Source organism: Barbus barbus, assembly GCF_936440315.1.
Source record: "Barbus barbus genome assembly, chromosome: 16".
NCBI lineage: Eukaryota > Metazoa > Chordata > Actinopteri > Cypriniformes > Cyprinidae > Barbus > Barbus barbus.
In genome coordinates, this window is record NC_136744.1 from 6,881,204 (window position 1) to 6,889,191 (window position 7,988).

The 7,988-nt window shown below is 39.8% G+C and overlaps 1 long non-coding RNA gene across 1 annotated transcript; it reads left to right on the top strand.

Annotated features, from left to right (window-relative positions):
* The first annotated feature begins 721 nt into the window (after positions 1-721).
* LOC306882464 lies at positions 722-7,602 on the top strand. The gene is made up of 3 exons (XR_013785244.1): positions 722-974; positions 5,706-7,160; positions 7,275-7,602. It is a non-coding gene; the product is annotated as an uncharacterized lncRNA (long non-coding RNA).
* The last annotated feature ends 386 nt before the right edge of the window (positions 7,603-7,988 follow it).

The following is a 7,988-nucleotide window of genomic DNA, read 5'->3' on the forward strand; positions in this document are numbered from 1 at the left end:
AGAATATTTCCCAAGATATCCATATGTTTCCTACAGAAATGAATGATTCCTACAGTGAATGATGACAGAATGATCATTTTCATGTTAACTATTCCTTTAAAGTTTGCACACATCTCTATCTTTTTTCTTACTTTGAAGCAGGGAGCACGTGACATACCTCATCATCTGCACACATCACCATCGCTGCTGAAATACGTCACCCGTCTGCAAAATTGTGATCCCATCGCTACCATCTCTCACGCTGAGACAGCCGGGTTTGAGCTGAGAGGTTTTGTGTGGAGAGGAATGCAGAATGGCACGGTTCATACGATGTGATAACGCAGAAAGGCACAGGATGGAGAGTCCTGGGGCGACTTTCACCTGCCTTCATGAATCAAGAGAGCAACACAGTGTTTAGAATTTACTTGAATGTGATCTTATTTTAAATGGTTTACAGTCAAAAACTGTTCTATTCAGTGTCCTCAACATTAGTCAAATTACTGAATAAAAGGCAACTGTTTTTAATGCACTTATTGTGAACAGTTCATCGCACACAATACTCCATAGAAAATAAAATTGCATAATCTTAAATCAAAAAAAGAATAAAAAATACAAAACTTGCTCTGCCTCTGAAACAACAACTGACAGTTTATTTCAGCTGACATCATCATTACAGTGTGGGTGGGGTCCATTCTGGTATGTACTGTATGCGGTAAGATTAGCGCAAGTTTGGCAGTTTCATAGGCTACATATCAATCATCAATAGCACAGCGATATATGAAGCACAGCTCACACAGAAGTCACCTGAAACACTTGCTTGACCAACTTGAACATGAATGAAATCTGCGTTTGGAATATTTTCAACCTCACGTAAAACTCCACACTGCGCAGATTAGAGGACGACCGATAGTGGATTATACCGATACTCATAGCTAGGTTGGACCACGCTTACCAATACCGATTAATCAACCGATAAAATGGATACTGAACGAAAGGTAAAATAGTACTTTACTACTTTAAAAAAACAGAACTAAACCTTTACTTTGTAAATAATACTTTACTTCAAGAATGAACAAAGGTTATTTCAAGAATGAACAAAGTGGCATAGATGACTTTGAAGTTCGGTGTTTAAAAAACAGCAAATTATAGCAAATCTATATTATAACTCTCTAAATGAAGCATACTTTATCAGAGCCACAGAAAGACAAAGGTTTCGCTGAAAAATGCATAATACACTAGGGGTGTAATGGTACACAAACATGACAGTTCGGTACGTACAATTGGTTTTGACGTCACGGTTTGGTATGGTTTCGGTACAGCCGGAGGAAAAAAACTAAACATATATTTTTTTAAATTAAACAATAGTTTACTGAACAAATCGTTTTTCTTTAATTTAAATTACAATTAAAATTTTATTTGGGATAAAAATCAAACTCAGCTTCCCGTCTAAACTATAGGGATCCCTTTTACATTAATATAAGGTCACAATTAACAACAGAGCTTAAACTTAAATTCAATTACTATTTATTTTAAACTATAATAATCAACTCTCAAATAAAAATTTGTATGTAAACATGTAAATTAGACATAATGTTTTTAAATTAACTTCTAAATTACTTTCAATTTTACAACTTACAATTTCTGTTTGTTGTTAAACTATAATAATTTACAGAGTGGCTGTCATAAAATATTTATTTAAACATACATTCAATAAGACATCACTAACAGGTAAAGTAAAACATATTGAGTATATAGTGTAATATTTCTAAAAATGCTATTCTCTAGACTTAATTTCTCTAGCAAATAACGAGCTGTAGACACTGATGACTTGCCTGAGGTAATGAAATGCTACGTGATATTTTGTTTACAAGGTGTTTAAATGACGTCTTTCTGCAATTGAAACACTGATTGAGTGATTGCATGAGGCATGATTTGTTCATTCATGTTTATTTCACGTTAAAACTAGTAGCAAAAATGAAGGGATAATCACACTCACCCGCGCTCCACGCTGCAGTTAGAACTAAGGCTTCTATACAGCGATCTGTCGCACCACATCAAAGACTGCTAAAACAGCATTTATTGTTTGAAGTTCCTGAAAAAAATGGAACGATTTGTTCGGTACATATGCGTACTGAACCGAAAGACCCATACCGAACATTTTTGGTACGAATACATGTACCATTATACCCCTATAATACACTATTTCACAGCCTTGTGTGAAGTCAATATGTGATTTGGGAAAATATAATGTAATTTAATGGAAAACAATTTGAATGGCGCTCTGTGGCACGACAGGATTTGTGTTGGCTCTGTGATTTCTGTGAATTCGACCTCTAGAGGCCACTTTCGCACTGTATAATGACAGCGGACCCTTCGCAGCGCTGCAGCAATGGACGCAACCTGGAAAAACTATCGGCATGGATTTTTGCCGATAGCAATAGTTCCAGCAATCAACTATTGGTGCCGATCAATCAGCAAAATCGATCGATCGATCGGTCGACCCCTAGCACCGATTGCTATAGAAATGACTGGATTTTTCCAAGCAACAGTAATTGTGCTGCTCCCTAATGCCGGGTTCACACTGCATGATTTTAGCCCTGATTTTGACTCGCCGACAGTTATCTGGAAATTGCTGACAAATGAGGCAAATCGGTGCTCGTTCACATGTGTGACAATTGCATTGTGTGTTATCAAATATGCAATCTGAGAGAAGCACAGACGCGTCACCGATGCCCATGAGTTATCTGGCATGCTAAATATGTGGACCAAGTGACAACCTTACGGTCTCTCACTTGAATCCAACATGGAAGTGACTTAAAGGGTTAGTCCATCCCAAAATGAAAATTTTGTCATTAATCACGTACCCCCATGTTGTTCCAAACATGTAAAAGCTTTGTTCGTCTTCGGAACACAATTTAAGATATTTTGGATGAAAACCGGGAGGCTTGTGACTGTCCCATTGACTGCCAAGTAATGAACACTGTCAAGGCCCAGAAAAGTATGAAGGACTAAATAAGTCAAAATAGTCCATCTGCCATCAGTGGTTCAATCTGTATTTTATGATGCGACGAGAATACTTTTTGTACGCAAAGAAAATAGTCAAAAGCCTCCCGGTTTTCATCCAAAATATCTTAAATTGTGTTCTGAGGACGAACAAAGCTTTTACGGGTTTGGAACGACATGGATTAACGACAACATTTTCATTTTGGGGTGGAGTAACCCTTTAATCTGCAACTCATCGACTCCAAAAAGGAGTCAATCCCATAGACCCCCCATGTTAAAATGGCCAATTTTACAGCAGAAAAAAAATATGTTGACATCCTGGTACAAAAAGTGGTTTTGGTCTATATAGCTAATTTTGCCCTTATATGTGAGGGGGTGCATTTTTGTATAACTAATCTATTTAAATTATATTAAGCCTTAAAGTTCTGCATAATTAACCCCTTAGCATTCCTGGAAAATTTAACTAAGCACAAAAGTGTACCACAGGCAGTACAGTGGAACGCTTACAGGTTAAAGGCTTGGCCACTTGAGAGACAGGCGCATTGCCTGCTTTTCGAGCTAGGCGGACATCGTTTCAGCAACCAGGCACCTCAGCTCCAGCCACGTCCCACTCCCATTTTCGATTCTCCAGGAGTGATGCGATGCCAAGATGGTGATGACTGGCTTTGCCCACTTTGGGCACCATTCTCGCCTTCATATTCTTCTATATTTATTCATTTATTTATTTTTCACTGTAAATCAGTGTACAGACAATTTGAATTGTAAGCTTTTTGCAAGCTACTGTTTTCGACAGGAATATATCCATTCTCATGCGAGAACGTCTGTCCCTTATATGATCTTATTTCCCATATCAATTCTCGCGTACATTTGTTTGTGAAATGTAGTTTGTACACAAGGTGATTTGTTGCCGATTCCTCCTACTGAAAAGTTGTGTAATGTGTAAAATGATAAAAAAAGAAAATAAATCTGGCAGTGGCTGGCAAAAAAAGCTAGCAGGGAAAGAGTTAACACTCGCTACCAATTATAGGATAAAAACAATCCTATCCTACATTTTTTCTTCATTTTTTCACTCGAACATAAGTGTTACGGCCTGAGCCTTGTGGGATCAGCATCTATTGCTTGTTTTCTTTTCCCTTTTGTACTGATTTGGTTTGTTATGTTTTTCCGAGGTGGAGCTCCGCCCCTTCACACCTGCAGCCTGTTGTGTGGGGACACTCTGGGCTGTATATAAGGTGGAAGTTGCGGTTGCGGTTGTGTTGGATGCTCTCCCTGTTCCAGCGCGTGTTCGCCACAGTCACTACCACGCTCTCTGATGAGCATGATTCGCACTTACTGAGAAGCTCCTGCGTCCAGCTGTCGCTGATGAAGAACACGTTCAGCGAGCTTTGTGCGCATCTTATTGTAAAGCCTTCCGCTGATAAGTGGTGTCTACTCTGTGTATGTTTTTGTGTTTTCTTTGATGTTCTTAGCATTGCATTCGACACTATCGACCACAACATTCCTTATAGACTAGAACACTTTGTTGGCATTAGTGGAAGTGCCTTAGCATGGTTCAAATCGTACTTATCTGACCGCCATCAATTCGTAGCAGTGAATGAAGAGATATCATATCGATCACAAGTGCAGTATGGAGTACCTCAAGGCTCAGTACTAGGGCTGTTACTTTTCACGCTTTACATGTTACCCTTGGGAGATATTATCAGGAAACATGGTGTTAGCTTTCACTGTTATGCTGATGATACTCAGCTCTATATTTCTTCTTGGCCTGGTGAAACACACCAAATTGAGAAACTAACGGAATGCATAGTCAATATAGAAACTGGATGGCAAGTAACTTCTTACTGCTAAATTCAGAAAAAACAGAGGTGTTAATTATTGGACCTAAAAATCCCACATGTAATAACCTAGAACACTATCTAACACTTGACGGCTGCTCTGTCAATTCTTCTTCATCAGTTAGTGTGCTGTTTGATAGCAATCTTTCATTTGAAATCCATGTTTCTAGCATCTGTAAAACTGTTTTTCCATCTCAAAAACATATCTAAATTGTGACCTATGCTCTCAACGTCAAATGCAGAAATGTTAATTCATGCGTTTATGACCTCAAGGTTAGATTATTGTAATGCTTTATTGGGTGGTTGCTCTGCACATTTAATAAACAAACTCCAGCTGGTCCAAAATGCAGCAGCTGGAGTTCTTACTAGAACCAGGAAGTATGACCATATTAGCCCGGTTCTGTCAACACTGCACTGACTCCCTATCAAACATTGTATAGATTTTTTAAATCTTGTTAACTGCTTATAAAGCCCTGAATGGCTTAGCTGCTCAGTACCTGAGCGAGCTCTCATCACATTATAGTCCTCCACATCTGCTGCGTTCTCAAAACTCTGTCCGTTTGATTATACCTAGAATATCAAAATCGACTGCGGGCGGCAGATCCTTTTCCTATTTAACACCCAAACTCTGGAACAATCTACCTAACACTGTTCGGGAGGCAGACACACTCTGTCAGTTTAAATCTAGATTAAAGACACATTTCTTTAACCTGGCTTACACATAACACACTTATATTATTCAAATCCGTTAAAGGATTGTTAGGCTGCATTAATTAGATCAACCGGAACCGGGAACACTCCCCATAACACACGATGTACTCGTTACATCGTAAGAAGAATGGCATCTACACTAATATTTGTTTGTTTGTTTCTTATTCTGTTTCTCAGTCCGTGTACGGATCAGATTGTGGATCGGCGCCAGGAGATGATGTCTCCCTGATCGTCGGCGGAGGCCGGGACACCTGGATGAGCCCCGGGGACATATCCCCAATGAAGACCTCGACTTAAATACAATAAAACTAAAAATAAAAGAAAATAACTAAAAATATAATAAAATACCTAACTACATAATACTATCATTGTTAGAAATTGCAACAGTATAAAATAGAAATATAATACATTTAAAATTTTAATTAAAACAATAAGTAAACAATAAATAAACAATAATCTCCTGGCCAGAGAAGAACTGGCCCCCCAACTTAGCCTGGTTTCTCCCAAGGTTTTTTTCTCCTTTCTGTCACAGAGGGAGTTTTGGTTCCTTGCCGCTGTCGCCTCTGGCTTGCTTAGTTGGGGACACTTAATTTCTAGTGATTATCGTCAATTTGATTTTGCAGATACTTTTTAAACTAAACTGAACTAGACAATGACATCACTGAATTCAATAATGAAATGCCTTAACTGAAAATTGAGTGTTTAATCATATTTCTATACATTACTGACACTCTATCCTCCAATTTGATATTGTTAAGTGCTTTGACACAATCTGTATTGTTAAAAGCGCTATATAAATAATGGTGACTTGACTTGACGTTCTGTTGATCTGTGTTTTGTTTTTTTATTCTACATTGATTTACATTAGTTTAGTTGATTCAAATCTTTATTATATCTGTTGCTATTTGATTAATGTGACCCATGAACTGTTTGGCCATTAATAAATGTCTTACGTGTCCTTTTTATCTTACTTAACCCTCGCCACGAACGAGCATTTAACAAGTGGGGTTCGTAACATAAGTCACATTACAAAAGTAAAATACCAAATTTATCTATTAAATTTAAAGAGACAATTTGTTTGCAGAGATACACCTGTAAATTGAAAAAGTGTCCTGTCAAGTAAGGTCCCAAAGTCAGCCGTCAATCCATAAAATGTCTTCATATAATAGAGACACTTTTGGATCATTGCTGTGTTCCACTTCAGAGGATAGACAGAAAAGAAAAGGAGAAAAAATTAATTGCTAGAGCTTCACTCAGGGCCAGAACGACTCTATGCTGGAGGAGGGACCTACTGTCCCCATTCCTGACCTTCTAGTTGGCACATATACGTCTATCCTCACGTGCCCTTTCATAGTTATTTCATAGACATTAGAGTAGAGAAGTGTAACCAGGGATTATTTTCAGTGGCTAGTAGGACCCTAAATACCTTAGAGAAAAGAGAAATAATTCAAATGTGACATGGCTAAATATTTCCCTTGTGCTTTGTTCTGCACTCTAAAGTCTCTTTTGGTCTTTTTTGAGTGAGTTATTTCACATATTTGACCAGGCTTGGCTCTATACGGGGCCCGGGGAAGGGTCTGGCCTACATGAACTGTTACAGAAGCAGACGGAACACTCGGGATGTAATAAAAGGTCAGGTTTATTGTACAGATGAGTGAAGGCAGGAGATAACAACAGAAGTTTCAGATGCAGAGATGATGTATGCTGGGATTGAGATTCTCACTGAACCGTGGTGTTCTTTGACAGGAGCTCGTGGATGAACGGGAACCACACACCTCGACGCTTCGTCTTGAAGCTCCGGGACTGACAAACAGGGATCCAGGACAAGGACGACAACACTCGGAGGAAGGACAAGAGGTAAGTTCACAGGCAGGTAAGTAACAGGTAAATATCAGCATATACTTGCAGGAGTCCACTTTGGATAAACGAGACCGGACGTTTGGCTGTGGTGAGGTGTGTGGTTTTATGGGGAGTCTTGATGAGGTGGTGATGATGTGCAGGTGTGTCTATTCACACACCTGCACCCTAACTCGGGTGAGGGTGCTCGCTGTGATTGGCTGGGGTGAGAGCCTGGTCGATCTGTGACATTATCCCCCTCTCCACGGCCCGCTTCAGAGGGCCGAAATCCCCGACGTCGTGGTGGCCTACCCCTTCCCCTAGGGGCCGGACGGTCAGGATGGGTCGCATGGAATTCCAAGATGTCTTCTCTGGGGACCCATGACCTCTCCTCAGGGCCGTAACCTTCCCAGTCTACCAAGTACTCCAGGTGGCCACCACGGCGCCGGGAGTCCAAGATCTCCTTCACCTTATATATCGTGCCGTCCTCCAGAATTAGTGGGCGAGGGGGTTCTCAGACCAGGCTCTGTGGAGCAAGAGACAGGAGAGTGGTAAAGTTTAAGGAGTGACACGTGAAAGGTGGAATTGATACGATACTGTGGGTGTAATTGCAGCTGGAAGCTG